This window comes from Staurois parvus, unplaced genomic scaffold, assembly GCF_062004578.1.
Source record: "Staurois parvus isolate SC_StPar_1 unplaced genomic scaffold, SC_StPar_1.0 ptg000026l, whole genome shotgun sequence".
NCBI lineage: Eukaryota > Metazoa > Chordata > Amphibia > Anura > Ranidae > Staurois > Staurois parvus.
In genome coordinates, this window is record NW_028317822.1 from 1,975,734 (window position 1) to 1,992,903 (window position 17,170).

Here is a 17,170-nt window from a genome sequence, read left to right on the forward strand (position 1 = left end):
GCCCAACTGTTACCGAACTAGGCTTGGGACCTGGCTCTGCTCTCTACCGGTCTGGGCAGATTTGGGATTCCTCCCTACACTTCTGCTTACCTGACACCAGCTCTCCCAAATTCAAATCTGTGGTTCCAACCTACTGGCACCTGCGCCCTTCCACTACCCTAGCAGTCCCTGTCTCAACTTCCAGGGGTGCTTGGATGAGAATTGTGCAAAAGGCCACCTTCATCATCTTGAGCTCCTCATATACAGTAGGTACGTGACACAGTTTCCTACCCTATGATTCCTTTCAGCCCTAAAAGTTGGATTCCTGTTTAGGGGGTCACTGCAGACTTTGCAGCAAACCAGTAAGTGGTCTTTTCCAGCTCATTTTCAGTTCATTTAGTGAATCAAGTTCACCAGCTAAAGTGGATTGCCGCCTCTTGGTAAACCGAGCTCTGATTCTGCAAATCAATTCATTAATCCTTATTGGCCAACCAAAATAGAATTTCCTTTGTGTTTTTGGAGCCGTCTTCAGAAATGGGATATTTTATTTATGTTCAGCAACTTCCATTCAAACCTCAAAACATTAAAACAGAGAATTCTGTCTCTTTACTAGGTTAAACAATGAATCATTTCCACAGTATTTGATTTGGTGCTAGAGAAGGCATGTAGAAAGGAAGAAAATTATTTTTTGGTAATTTCAAATAAAAAAAGAATCCCCATTTATTTGGACATATATTAGAATAATTCAGAAATAATTCATTACTGTTGTCTTATTGACCAAATTAATTATATCCTTTGCAGGGCAATAACACATGTGAAGCTTTGTTTGTAGAACAGATGCATTAGGATGAAATTTAATTCTTACTGCAAATGTGTGCTCTCCAACTCAAATAAAATGCCCCGTCCCTAATCTCCCATTTGTTTATTGCTTTTTGCATCAGCACAAGAAATTGTTTTCTTAAAAGGGGGACCATGACTTTGCTGCGCCAAGCTGAAGATTGGTTTTTAATAAAGCAGCAAATTTGACCCAAAGTAACAAATGGACCAAAAAAAAAAGTTGAATCCTAGGAAACCAGCTAACTATAGACCTATAATGCATATTTGAACTTCATAATTGTAATGGTCAAGTGTCTACAAATGTTTGGACACATAGGGGTGTATTTAAAAAAACACATAGCAATTCATGAAGTGAAAGCGCATTTACTTTATTTCTGTGCAAATGGGGCAAAAAAATTGGTATTAGGCCATTTCTTGTGCTGTCATAAGAGAAGACAGACATCGCTAAACCTTGTGCTGGTCGACTGTTTTTTTTTAAGTTTAAGACAGAAAATACAGCGTTTGGCCACTAGGTGGTCTTAAGTATCATAGGAATTTTCTATAATACTTAGCACCATCTAGTGGACAAAGGCAGTATTTTCCCAGTTAAATCACTGCAAAACATTCGATCAGTACAGGAAAAAGCCTATACCATTCATTTTGTTCTCCATTTACACAGAACAAATGTGCATGAACTTTAATTAGGCTATTTGTTTTTTTAAATAAATACACCCCATTGCATATTTTGCCTGCCAAATGATTTGGAATTGTGTCCAAGCAATCTTATGATCCTGACATGTTTGGCTGGTCAGTTACCTCACTTTACTGAACAACTGTTAAACAATACAACAGACACCTATACATGGGGTATTTAAAGATCAATTATGTTTTTTTTTTATATCTGCTGGATGTTTGGCTTTAGAGGAATAAGTGGTCCAGTCTAAATGTTATAATGGTGCCACATCCCAAATTAGAATAGACATTGACTTGTATAGGTATGTGGGATTTTAAAGACACTCCGTGTATACTAAAATATAAAGAACATAAATTAAACATTTTACAAAGTTTATTAAGGTTAAAACACCCACAAACATGATAAAAATAGCCAATGAATGATGTCTTCACATATTTTAACCACCATACCTATTCATATATGGGCAGTTGTAGATGCCATCATATAGCGAATCAGCCTCGATGCATTTTGATTACAATTACAAAAATCTTCAGCAAGAGGTCATAGTAAGGTGGTGAATTAAACATGAAAGATAGCTTTACAAATCAATGTGTTAATGTTCTACTGCACAGAGGAGGCCATATATGTGAAGGCTTACTCCTTACCTCCTTATCTTGGACCATCCACAAATGTGGGCATAGCTATATTGGCATCCTTTGCAATTCCTTTGAGTTTACACCATGAGATCTGCATGGGAGAACACACTGATTTTAAAGCTGTCTTTGATGTTTAATTCACCACCTTACTATGACCCCCTGATGAAGATTTTTTTAATTATAGTTGGAATGCATCAGCCTGATTCACATTCACCACTGCCCATATGTGATTAGTTATGGTGGATAAAATATGTGGAGACATCATTAATTTGACTGTTTTTATCATATTTGTGAGTATTTTAACTTTGTTTAATAAACTTTGTAAAACTTTTATTTTCTGTATATTTGAGTATGTATGGCCTGCCTTTAAAATCCCACATGCCTAAACAAGTCAGTTTCTTGCTGCCCAATGTGTTAAAAAAATCCATGTGAAGGGGGCGGGGTGTAAAAGTGCGGTCGGACGTCAGCTCTAAATCAGAAAGTCCCCCCAAATAAATTTTAATCGGAGTTTCATATATTCTTTTGAAGCTGATGTACCGGCCCATGACCTGGGCTCTCTAAATGTAGTACATCCCTATACCTGGCTGATTGCTTCTGCCTTCATTTGGAAGAATGTTCCAGTGGGAGGATCAATCCCTGGGCTATGAATATTTATTGGATCCTAGCCAGTCCCTGGGAGAGAGGTCAAGAAGGTGTGGCTGGAGAGAAAAGGGAGGGTTTGATCAGAGAACTCTGCCCTTGGGAGGCAGCATGTGTGTGATTCAGAAGAGCTACTGCTGTTAGGCCTCAGCATGTGCTATGGCAAAGGACCTACAGAAGCTGGACTTAAGGAAACATGCCACAGGACACTGTCTTCAGAAGCTGGGCTGGAGAGGAAACCCTGAAGAGTGTTGCAGAAGTGGTTGGGATCTGCCTCTGGTCAATATGAGTAGAACCTTTCACCTATAGCTTCAGGAGTGGAAGTGTTTGAGGGTTAGATACCAGAGGTTGCTGCAAGCACTGTGACTGCTCGCATAGGGTCTCAGATTGATTGATATTCCCCTCTACTACCAGCAATACTTTGAGGCTGCTACTGAATTTCTAATTACTGTTGAAACAGAACATTGTATGGGAATCGGTCCTCCAAGACCTGCATGTGTTGTGAGTATCCTGCACCATGATCTGCAATAAAATCTCAAAAGGTGCCCTCAGACTAAGCCTGAATTTTGTTATTGGGCTTTTAAAGCTGGTACCAGGGCTACCAGCCTCTGAAAAAGTAGAGAGATCTATAAAGCTAATCCAGTCTTCACCACTCAACTTTGACCAGTAATGAAGAAGGGAGAATCGGTGTCCAGGGTTCAGTGTCTCCACACTTTCACTGCTGCAGCATGAATAATAGGACAACCAGAAAATTGGTATCTTACAAAATAGGTCAATTTTTTTTACGTCTACATAGTTCATCGTCAGGATAAAATATGCCAAGGCATTTTGGCCATCAGGCCTTTGTCATAGCACCTAATCATAGGCCTTAGTCATGATAAGATTAAGGCCTGAAACATGTTAGTGTATTTTATCCTGCACTGGCGATGCAGCTATAAAAATTGCCCTATTTTGTAAGATATCGAGTTACCGGCTTTCCTATTATGCAGGTAAGGGAGATCTGGTTTATTTGCAGTGGCCCCTCTATGGGTAATCACTACACTACATAAAACAAAATAGTTATGCTTCTAGATGGCATTTAGCACATGATCCTGCTATGTGAAACATACTTCACATACTCCAAGGTGGGTGAAGGACTATACAGTGATTGCACACAGAGGGTGGAGGGTGGAACAGAGACCAAAGAACACACTGATCTGCAATTTCACAAATTCAGGTCATTCATAAGATGAGGATATCAAAGGAAATGTGGATTCAGCCAATAGCAGCCTGCTGCACTAAAATATTGGATATAAATGAAAGCCATTCGGCAAGTAAGATGGCCTCAGCATAATTGTTGAAATACTACGGCTGCTGTAAAAATATCCCAGAGAATGGATTGCCCCTTTAAGAAGAAAACTCAGCGCTGCTTTCTTATTTCTAAGCGCGGCTGCCTTGTTTGCAATCAATGCATATTTTCCTTTTGTGGAACAATAACAGATGTTGATAGAAATAGCCATTGGGTTTGTAAAGAAGCCATTTCATGTGTCAGTTTGGTTGTGCCTCTCCTCCATGAAATGTCAAAAGCAGGCAGATATCTCAATGTGAAATGACCTTAAGAAAAACCCGACCTCGCCAATGATGACCTTTTTTCAGCAAAGAAACATTAAAATTACAACCATATTCCTGGCTGCAGCTCTCCAGAACAATATGTAGTTTTTCCTGCTCTGCGTGGATTGCTGTCTATACGCTTTGCATATTTTTATTCGCAGCAAACACGATCATTCTCACACATTCCATTAAGCTTTGTCTGTTCTCTGAGAGGTGCAATGATTTGTAACTCCAGATCTCCTCTTTCCATCTCGTGTCTCGGATGTAGCAAGCATAATGTGAGGATTTTTTTCGACAAAGGACTGAAAACGGCCAGGCAAGGACCAACACTGGGTTTTCAGTGGAACAATATTACACATTCGTGGCATCGAAATCACCTTAAGTGTTCACCTGCTAACGCCATATGCTGTAATTTTGTTTTACTTATTGTTAACTCTATCGATCATAATAAACAGCTGTAAACAAGAGTACCAAATGGGCAGCTGCCTAGGGCATTGAAGAAATGGGGAAGGGGGGGGGGGGGCAATATAATTTTGGAGTGGATGAAATACGAAATAGGCCAATAGATCTGTAAACTAGGGTGTAATTTAAAATAACACCACCCCATTCCACTGAGTCTCTCCATTGGTCCTTTAATGTGATGATGTCATAACAAAATGTTGATGGACCATTGCTGCTCCACTTCGTCCACCCCAGTGTCTTCTACACTTTCATAGTATGTTCTGGTAGGGGAAGAATTGCCATATGTGGAAAGGATTGAAGTGTTTAAAGGACTGCCCTCTTACCTTAACTTCTCTGTCTTTTAGGTACAACACTGTTTTTTGTTCTTCCTGTCTGAACCCTTGACTCTGGCTCTTGATGCTCCATTAAGAGGTTATGAATGATGGTGGGCAGAGTGCTCGATCATGTTACCACTGTAAATGCTTTGGACTTCCTCTATCCTTGTGAGCAAGCCAGGAGTGGTGAAACATGTCAAGGAATTGTTAAAAATACTGCAAGAAGAGCTAATTGGAGTGAGGCTGATTTTTTCATATTTTCAATGAAGAGTGGATATGGACTATGACTGCCAGTATCTAGGTTGACCATGTGCAGGAGAGGCCAGTCTTGAGCAGAGTTATTGATCTGTGTGTGTTTCTGTTCACTGTAATTGCAGTCACAGCAGTCACATGATCAGGAGCACCTCTCACCACCTTCTGATGATAAAGGCCTCATTCACATGGGCATACTTAAGTGACCAAAAAATCCTCTACCAGGGCCCACCTAAAACAGGGCAGATTAAGGCCTAACTCCCAGGCCTGCACATGGTCCACAGCCCTCCAACTGCTCTTCTCCACCTTTATACCTGCATGTGCAGTGTGTCAATGACAAGGTGCACACTCACAATACTCCTGGTAACTCTTGTCAGTGCAGCTCCTCTGGCTGGGGGCACTCTTGCATGTGGTTCCAGGATAAGCTCTCACATCCCCATCCACCACTATCCCCTATCTCTCCATGTGGGTATCTAATGAGATGTACAATCTAGCATCAGCTTGACAGGGTACTATCCCACGTCATGGCAGCAAGGTTACTAAGGTTCCACTTCAGACTCAAGAAGCAGTAATAGACTCAGGATTTTTTTTTTTAACAGTTCTTCTCACAAGTCCATTAAATCAACATCCTCTCAAGCAGTTGTGTTCAAATGGTGGTGTACCTTTATGTGCCCAGTAGTACGTTTTCTCTTCTAGGTCATTGCTGTCCTCCCTGGAATGTTCTTCCCTTCATCCAGCTTCTCCCTCCTCAGAGACTCCACCCCAAGCTTATATAAGATCTTGTCAAGAAGGAAATTAACTCATTCAGCTACCTGGAAGGATTTCCAAGGAGCAAATACTTTCAAGGGGCAATCTAGTGACCCCTTCCTAAATATACATGTGTGAGGGCCATGTTTGCCAACAAAGGGGATGCACAGCCATGTGGGTGTAGATGTATGCGGGATCCCAAATGCTAACAGTGTGCCAACATGGACCCACACAGCAATGGCTGTGTCCTTACCAGGGGCGGACTGACAACTCATGGGGCCCCCGGGCAATAGGAAATCATGGGGCCCCTGTGTCCTTGCCCAAACTCAAAAAAGCCTATGACAAAGGTACCAGGGGCATCTCATGGGGCTCCCTACTGACCCCGGGCAGTGCCTGAGTTTCCAAATGGTCAGTCCGCCCCTGGTCCTTACAACCACTGTATATCAATTGACATGCCTGCACTGGCGATGACCAGGAGATCTAGGTGACAGTTTGGTTAGTTTGCTGGGAATGTACAGTGAGCACACTCTCAGCACAGAGCAGCAATGCACCATGGACAAATAGGTGTAGCCCATGGGTGTTAAGAACCACTGGCGCTGCTTCCACAAATATACATTAGGTCGTCAGAAAGAGGTTTAAGGAAATATTTTTTTCTTGAATATAGTTTTGTTATATAGTACATTTATTATGTTTAATACTAAATAACAAACAAAAAACCTTTACTCAAGTAAATATTAAATATAGTATGTCAATGTTTTACATTTACCATTTGGTAGGTGTAAGGCAATGAAGACACAAATACAACACAATATTTTACTACTATGCTTTCAATAGCCAGTGTGAGTTGAATAGCAGGATATCAGATTACACATGTACAGTTGAATGAGTCAGGGCAGGGATTCATGCCCCTGCCCACTCTCTTACTAGAGATCCCTCTAAACTGTTTTTCAGTATGCAGGAACAGAAAACATGCCCAGAACTACATCTGGGCATTCTTAGAAGAGCCTACATGCTCTGAAAACAATGGAATAAAATTATATTTGTAAAATAAAGATTTAGTGCAAATAATGAAAAAAGGACACAAAAACAGTTTATAAACTAGTAATCTCTGGGGGTAAAACAGTTTTGCTTTAATATTTAAAAAATAATTTCCTTTTGGATTTTTATAATGTCTTCGCTCAAATCCAAAGAGCATACAGTACATATTTATGATAACGTGCTAAAGGTGTGTGATGAGACAAGAAAACATGATATTCTCATGTAAACTTCTTCACACTGCTATATACCTTTAGGGCTTATGTACATTGGTTTTTGTTCATATCAAAACTGCTTTCTCTTCATACAAGCCAACAAGTATGCAAAATCTGCTTAATGTTGCTTAGATTACGACTCCTGGGGCCTCTGTGGAAGGAAGCATGGCAATTTTAATGGGTGTTTCTTTGCTATGTGTAATAAAATATTACAAATATGAGCGGGTTGGATGGAAGGCTTGGGTTGGGCCCTTTACTTTAATGACTTTATTTAATGCTGGGCTGACGGTAAACACTGACCTTGAAGAACTATCAGCCATCTTTAGTTGCCGACCATCTGTTGTTGGATGTCACTGTTTTATTGGTTGTAATACCTTTGCAGCGGTTAGCATTTGTTTATTGATTTAGGCTATCCAGATGGCTTTTTGGCCCTCATGGCATGGACAGACTTTTAGGCTACGGTCATGTTATTGTTCAGGTGTTCTCGTGATGGCCTAGACTGGTTCTATTTGACTTCGACTGTGGAGATTAAATATACAATATTCTAATAAAGCTATGATTTTGCCCTTTATGGCAATGTTTGGCATGATTATTTTTTATTTGGTTGATTGTTCTTTCATGCCCGTGCTTCTCAGTACTCATGGAGGTCAAATTCAGGACAGGAGGAGGTCAGAGGCATGTGTGAAAGTTCTGAGAAGCCTCTTAAACTGATTTCAAATGAGAACTGAATGCACCTGGAAGCAAGCTGCATTTGCCTATCTACACAAAACCTTACACAACTTTAGTAAACATTAGAAACAGTACACTATATTTTTGCACTGTAACGCAGAGGGACACACTCACAGGGGAAATATGCCAAACTAGCCTATAACTGCACAGCATTCTTGACTTGGGGCAATAAACACGGCTTCTCTGTAAATTTTTCCATTGGGCTCTCTAAAGTTCCCACTCCTCTGGAAGGTGAAAGACAACATCACCCTATTGGGAATTCTGAGCAAGGCCCAGCCTGGCCTAATCAGATTACATCCCATCTATCAAGCCCACACATTTTGCCAACATTTGACCATTTGTCACCACACACAGGTTGCTAATCAGGAGGGCTCACCTTAAAGGAATAATAACAGTCACGATGGAAATTGCATATTACCAAGATAAACACTTTAGTGTACACGTTCAATAATGTCGTTTCAAACATCTACAGAGGAATCTGTTACATCTCAGTTACTTCTGCAACACTTGTCTTTTTAAAGTTCCAAAGATCCCTTGGAGAGACCCATGTTGACACATTGCATAAACTTCCTCATATATACTCTTCCCAACTAAAGAGTGATGTGGCTTTCCTCCCCTCTCCAATAGGGAGAGGTCTAGTAGATAAGAAAGGTCCTGCTGCTCTGTTGGCCAACCAAAATTTGCAGTCACTCCAACCCCCACTGCTTATACCTTGGATGGGTGGCAGGATGGGGCTGCCACACAACTTGAAAGCAGGACCCCAACTTAACAGAGCTTACAACGCACCACACAACTATATGTTCATTTATGTGCAGTCTGTCTGAAAGTATTTAGCACTTTGCTAGTAAAGACTGTCCAGATAGAGAAATTACTTTGACCCAGTTGACAAAGTTGAATGTGTATTGTCATATATGCATAAAACAACAATGATTCTTAGTTCTCCTATATTGTGATGGACATTCAAACTGGCCAATTGTATCAAAATGAATCACTTTTTGGTTGATACCAACTCTACCAGCAAAATGCCAAAGACTTCTACAGTACATGTAATCAAAAAAGTGCAGTGCTGAAAATACAACAAAGGAGGAGCCATACGCCGTGACGTCACGCCGCCGGAGCCTCACGAAGGTCCGGTGGCCAGCTTTGATTTTGGCTGGTCAGTGTTTTCCTCTGCAACTCTGCTTGTAATGAGATTTCTTCCACGTGGATGATATGTCTTTTATCTGAATAAATTCTTAACATTACTACACTATGGGTACCCTTCTTTTTGCCTCTACATTGAGCAATTAATCTACAGAATCCCATGTGACACTAAGCTGCAGGGCATCTCCAGGATCCAGAGGAGGGAGATCCTTTCCAGGCTGTACACCCATTCCACCTTAAAGGGGACCTCTGGCTGATTACATCTTATATACTATGCTGTGCATTTTAAATGCGCATCTGGTGAGTGTACATTTTTACCATATTCCCTGCACTTCACCGAATGGAATAAATGACACATGGAATGTATCTTCACCTGAGCACAGGACTTTCACTTTACATCAATAATTAAGGACAATATATCACACTTATATGGACTTTAATTGATCGTATATGGTCATACCAAATAATCACACAATATATACAAACTTTGTACTTTATGAATTATTTGCACTATTTAAAGCACTGGTACTATTGGATACATTGTTGTATTTTTAGCTCTGCACTTTCTGATTACATATGCTATTGAAGGTTTCAGGTTTCCTTTTAGTGCATTTTGCTGCTGTATTGATTTAAGCGCTCACTGATCTCTCTAACACATGCACTTCTACAATACAGAATGCACTTTTAGTAAGGTTTTGGTTTAGGTTTGTAAGAGTGCATAGCAGTGTGCAAAGGGTAATTGGGAATATTAGGCGTTACCATGTGGACACACTCTTCTAAAACAACATGTATGTTACATGTATATATGTTTGGGGAGCAGACATTTATTTTTCAGTTCCGAAGTATGGGGTGGCTCAATAACTAAACCTGGTTCTTCAGTTGTCCTCTGGTTAACCCTATATTTCCACTCTATGTCCAATTAACCTGTCAGGGAATGGGAAGATTGCCACGGCGAACGAATCTGCACATGCGTAGAATCCTGACAAAATGTACAGGCAGGCGGGCACTAGGACCCAGGCGCACCTGTCACCAATGACGGCGCCGGGCAAGCACTAGGACCCAGGAGCGCCTGTCAGGAGTCGAGCGGGCTATTTAAACCCGGCTCTTGCAATGATCAAGTGCCCTATGGTCTTTCCTGTGTTCTGTGAGTTTACGTTGCTGCTGACCCTGCCTGATCCTGATCTGCTGACTTCTCCTGCTCTGACCCCTGGGTTGCCTGACCATTCTCCTGCCTGCTCCTGCACTTTTGATCTCCAGTTGCCAAACTTGGACCGTGACCCGTTTATTCCTCTGCCTGCCGTTTGTACCGACCTGCTCCGCTGTTACCGACCCGGCCTGTCTGACCTCGCTTACTCTACCTCCTCACATCAGACTCTCACCTGCTGCGTACCACTGACAGGTGCCTCTACCACAGCTGGTTGCACCCAGGGGTCGCAACCTGGTCTCGGCTTGCTCCAAGTCCATCCCCACCATCAGGGGCTCTGGTGAACAAGCAGGTCGGAACTTAGATTCCACGCCCTGGGGAAGTCTGGTCTGAGGAACGCTAGAGGCTACCACCAGCTGATCCTTAACATAACCCATCTTAAGGAAATAATCCAAAAGAAGGAAAGGAGAGTCACTCACCATAAAAGGCAACTTAGGTTTACTGAAGCAACGTGATGCACCAACATCCACTTGGTGCCAGAATTACTCCAACGCGTTTCACTCAAAGTAGCCGAATCATGGATTCAAAGTAGGCCATTCCTGCACTATGTAGATGTCAGTACATAATCTTTGCTTCAGTTAACCTAAGTTGGCTTTTATGGTGAGTGATTCTCGGTTTTTTCTTTTGGATTATACAAGCATTACATGTTTAGCGGGTCATGACCGCAAGGAGTCTGCTCCAGCTGCCGGGAAACAAGAGAGGGGAGTGTAGTCTGCACTAGAGCACTATCCAGACCAGTATACTGTATTAAAGAAAGATTAAACAAATTAGCATTCTTGTGAAAAAGGAAGCTCCATAAGCTATCTGTACGTGTCTTTGGTTTGTATAAATAAAACTACAAAAATCACAGAGACCGGAGAACACATTATATTTACTTTAACATTTCTTCAGATTTGAACATAAGTGATAGCTCCTGACTGTTCATCATTTGGAGGGACTATTCCTTTTTCTTTTGGAACCAAAGTATTGGTGGAAACAAACATTGGAGGAAAACAGCAACCATTCTCTGTTCAGAGCAATAGGGAGAATTGAGCGATCAGCAGTGTCTGATTGCTCAGTTCTGACCCTCAGATCTATGCTGCATCCACATAGGAAAGTATGATCTAAAAAAAACCCAGACTTCTCTCTTAATGTGCTCAGCACAATGTTCTCCAGGTTCCTGCAGAGCACACAGAACAAGGCACAAAATTCACTGTTCTTGGGAAATGTGTATTCTAATGTAACGTTCATAGTCATACAATCCAAAATCAAGGGTCAGTATAGGTAGAACACAATACATTTTGGGTTGTGAGGAACTCACACAAACACAGCAGGGACATGCAACCACCTTGATCAAAGTGACTCTGGTGGGAAAAAGCGATGAGCAAAGTGATCGCCAAGCCTGAACACTGTTACTTAAGGGGTGAAGGTTAATAAACCAGTGTAAGTTCAGACACAGAGAGTACATAGAGTTGACGCTAAGGATTCTGACAGCTAAATGGATAGACAAAGTAATGTGGCAAAGTTGAGTTTAAAGTGTCAGTAGGTTTCCGGAAGGGGTCTCCTGCTGAGAGTTCATACAAAGTAGCTAGAGAAAAAAACATTCAGAGAGCTCACTTGCTTAGGTTAGGCTGCTCACAATAGAATAACCTTCAGTGGGTACCCAACAGATTACATGCACCAATGGAAGGAATGTCAGACCAAATGATAAAAGAATCCAATTGAATATACTGGTTTTCACTAAAAATGCATTTTGTGGGCCAGAAAACACCCCCCTTCATCAAGGCTTTAGTTAAAATGAGATGCAAAATAGGGATTTCCTGTGTGAATGTAGGGAAGATAATTTGCTGGACTAGGAGAGTTATTAGCCAGCAATCAATATCAAAACCAATAAATTAATTTGGACTCTTTTATCATTTGGTCAGGATGTCCCTGCTGTGTTTGTGTGAGGTTGGTTTTTTTTTGTCAAGAGAACCTGTCACTTTGCCCTATGTGGCCAAAGAAAAGATTCCCTTTGAGAGAAAGATCCCCTGACCTGTCCAAGTATGTCTTCTATCAATATCTTGCAGCTCAAAACTTGCCGTTTATAAATGAGATGGATTTATCTACTCTATCGGGTCATCTTGCAGCTCCCAACATGTCATTTGTAAAAGGCATAATTATATGGCCAAAGTGAAGATTCCCTTTAATAACAAGATCCTCGGACTAGTTTCTACTAATGTCTGGTCCAGTGTTTCTCAAACTTTTTTGTCAAGGCACCCTTTAAAACTAGGGACAATCTCATGGCACCCTTTAAAATTCTGCACAATCTCGAGGCACCCTATTCTAAAATGTAAAAAACGATTCTGCTAGTTTTACATTATACAGCAACATCCATCACATAGTACACCCAACATTAGAGGTGATTATTCTTCGAAAGCAAATTACCTTTGCACACCAGTACTGACTAGAATTCTAATACTTCTATGGGCAAAGTAAAGATCCTCAGACTAACTGTTATGAATGTCCACTCTGTTAGGTCATTTTGTTGCTCATGACATGCCATTTGTAAATGGGGTGGCTATATGGCCAAAGTAAAAATTCCCTTTAATAGCAAGATCCTCAAACTAGTTGTTACAAATATCTGCACCTTCAGGTTATCTTGACACTCACATGTCATTTGTAAAAGGGATGGTTATATGGCCAAAGTAAAGATTCCCTTCAAGAAAAAGATCCCCAGACAAATTATTACAAATATCTACTCTATTGAGTCATCTTAACAGTCACAACATGGAATTGGTAAACAGGAATGGCTATGTGGCAAAATAAAAAAAATCCTTTTAAGGACAATATCCTTACACTAGTTGTTATTAATATACTGTATACTCCACCAGGTCAAGTTGCCACTCACAACTTTGCATTTGTAAAAAGGATGGCTACTGTATATATCAAAGTAAAGATTCCCTTTAATAACAAGATCCTCAAATTCGTTGTTACAAATATCTGCACCTTCAGGTCATCTTGACAATCACAACATGTCATTTGTAAAAGGGATGGTTATATGGGCAAAGTAAAGTTTCCCTTCAAGAAAAAGATCCCCGGACAAATTGTTACAAATATCTACTCTATTGGGTCATCTTGACACTCGCAACATGGCATTGGTAAACAGAAATGGCTATGTGGCCAAAGTAAAGATTCCCTTAAGAACAAGATCCTTGGGCTAGTTGTTACTAATATGCTGTATACTCCATCAGGTCAAGTTGCCACTCACAACATGGCATTTGCAGAAGGGATGGCTATATGGCCAAAGTAAAGATTCCCTTTAAGAACAAGATTCTTGTTACTAATATCTACTCCATCAGGTCATCTTGCAGCTCACAACATGCCATTTGTAAAAATTTGGCTATATGGTCAAAGTAAAGGTTCTGTTTAAGAAGAAGATCCTTGGACTAATGTTACAACTATCTACCCTATCAGGTCTTTTGGTTGCTCACGATATGCCATTTGTAAATGGAATGACTATATAGCCAAAGGAAAGATTCCCTTTAAAAACAAGATCCTAGGACTAGTTACTTATATCTGCTCCATCAGGTCATCTTGTTGTCACAACACCATGTGTAAATAGAATGGCTAGATTGCCAACGTAAAGATTCCCTTTAAGAAAAAGACACTTGAATTACTTGTTACAAATATCTGTTCCATAGGGTCTTCTTGCCACTCACAACATGTTATTTGAAAAACGGATGGCTATAGGCCAATGCAAAGATTTCCTTTAAGAACAACATTCTTGATCTATATGGCCAATTTAAAAATTCACTTCAAGAATAAGATACCTCAACTAACTGTTAAAAATATCTACTCTGTAAGGTCATCTTGCCACTCACAACATGCCATTTGTAATAGGGCTGGCTATGGCCAACCCAAAGATTCCCATTAAAGATGAACTTCTTCAGCTATATGGCCAAAGTAAGGATTCCCTTTAATAACAAGATCCCTGGACTAGCTGTTAAAAATATCTACTCTGTAAGGTCATCTTGCCACTCACAACATGCCATTTGTAATAGGGATGGCTATGGCCAACCGAAAGATTCCCTTTAAAGATGAACTTCTTCAGCTATATGGCCAAAGTAAGGATTCCTTTTAATAACAAGATCACTGGACTAGCTGTTACAAATATCTACTCTGTAAGGTCATCTTGCCACTCACAACATGCCATTTGTAATAGGGATGGCTATGGCCAACCCAAAGATTCCCTTTAAAGATGAACTTCTTCAGCTATATGGCCAAAGTAAGGATTCCCTTTAATAACAAGATCACTGGACTAGCTGTTACAAATATCTACTCTGTAAGGTCATCTTGCCACTCACAACATGCCATTTGTAATAGGGATGGCTATGGCCAACCCAAAGATTCCCTTTAAAGATGAAATTCTGAGCTATATGGCCAAAGTAAGGATTCCTTTTAATAACAAGATCCCTGGTCTAGCTGTTACAAATATCTACTCCATCAGGTCATCTTGCCGCTCACAACATGCCATTTGTAATAGGGATGGCTATGGCCAACCCAAAGATTCCCTTTAAAGATGAACTTCTTCAGCTATATGGCCAAAGTAAGGATTCCCTTTAATAACAAGATCCCTGGACAGGCTGTTACAAATATCTAATCCATCAGGTCATCTTGCCGCTCACAACACGCCATTTGTAAAAACAGTTGCTATTTATAAATACATCTCTTCACGCTTGAGGGTGCCAGAACACACCAGCCTAACACAACTGCTGAAGAACCATACATACAAACACATCTTTGCAAGACACAAAAGTCCCGATGCCAAATGTGCCTTTCCTAATGAATCGTGACTGCTTACTTATCTACAACCCTTCTGTCCTGAAGTCTCTCTCCGCAGCTTGTCCCCAATTAAACCTCTCAGCCACCAGCTCTTCTCCCCCGCCATAAAAGGGACGCACAACAAGAGAGAAACATCATAATTAAGGCATTATTTTAGGGAAAAAAATAGAAATTTTTGAAGCCTTAAAACGCCCCACGCTCCAAAAAAAATCATCAAGTAATAAAAAAAAAAATAAAAAGATCTCTTTAAGTCAGTCCTTTCAGTCAGTCACTCCAAGCCTGCCTAAAATATCGCCGGGGAAAGTCAGGGACTTATCCTTTACAATCAGCACAGAGGCTTTTAAATTTATTCAGTCTAATGAGGTAGTCTAAAAATTTGAGAATGCTAATTCGGTGCAGCCGATTCTATGTTGCGGGGGAAACAAAACAAGGTTGTCACTGCAAGTGAACAAAGTGAATTGCTTATGTGACTAGCAGTTGAGAATTCTTTCAACATCAGTAAAAAGCTATGAAGTGACAGGTGAAGGGACAGATGCAGCAATGTGCGGCGCTCTTGCAGTTTGTGTACGGTAACTAAGGGACAAGTTGACTTGATATACCAACTTAATAAGCTCAGCAGGGGCTAACTGAAAGGATATATGAAGCGGCATCGCTGTAATCAGTCACCTATACGGGAACTACGATAAAGAGGAAAAAAAAAAGAAGCGGAATATGTTAAAAAGTGTGAAGGCGGATTCGATGTGCCAGCATGCAGATATTCAAATCAGTTTCCGACTGGAGTTTTTTTTTTTTTTTACTTCAGTTCATTTTATATTTAGATATTCCCAAATGTAAGGGAGTTACTAAAGGTTTCCATGATAAAATATTTATAAACTTATTTTACTCAGGAAGAAAGACATCAAGATTATAGTCTCTGTTTTCAAGGATCTGCTGAGCGGAGTAAAAAGTTTTTTTTAGGTGGCCGAAAAGAGTTTGTCAGCTCTCCCCAGATTTTTTTGGGTGAACGTGAATTGACGGGCATGTGACTGTGATGGGACTGACTGGTCATGAAAAGTGAAATTAAAGTGTTACTAAACCCACAACAGTAAAATCAGTCTATATATGCGTTAAAGAATGCTTGTTATACTCACTGTGGAACCTAAGGGGTTAAGGCTCCGCATGTTGTAAAAACGCCATTTGATCCTGACTTCTCTGATCCTCCCCATATTCCAGTGTTCCACCCTTATCACCCGGTAAGACATATTGTATGGAGACACTCTACATATGCTCAGTTTGATGTGTATTGTTAGAGAGGTTTTGTTTTTTTTTGTTGGGAGTGTATGTGATTTTACTTTAATTCCTGTGTGGTCACTAGTACAGGAAGTGAGATAAGTCTCTCCAATAGGTACACAGACAACATTTTTTGGGGTGGAGTTTAACTTCTGTCTGTGACAAATTCCCCCTCCTTTCCTGAGTGGCCTCTCAGCAACGAGGCAGTAAAACTAGACAGAAGTTCTAAACCACTTCATTCAAAACAAATAAAAACATAAGTTCTGCTTTATGTCAATTTAATATTCTTGAGGATGGTGGGACAAGGACCTGGCTGTGCTGTCAGGAGGGGCTGGGTTAGTAGACTGGCTGAGTAGAATTAAAAATCCTTTAGTGGGTAAAACAGCTCCAATATATGTGTATCAACTATACATTTAGCTATTTGCCTGGAGTTGAGCTTTAACATTTATCTCAGCCTGCATAGCCCCTGAGACAAGTGTAGATACAAAATAACAAAAATAATTCAAATTACAGTTCTAGAGTAACCATATCAATAAATAAGACATGCAGTGATATGCAAAGTTTCCATTTTTGGAGGAGTTTAAGAGTTAAATTTAATTTGGAGATAATCAGACCTTACTTGTTAGAAAAAAAATAATCAGAAC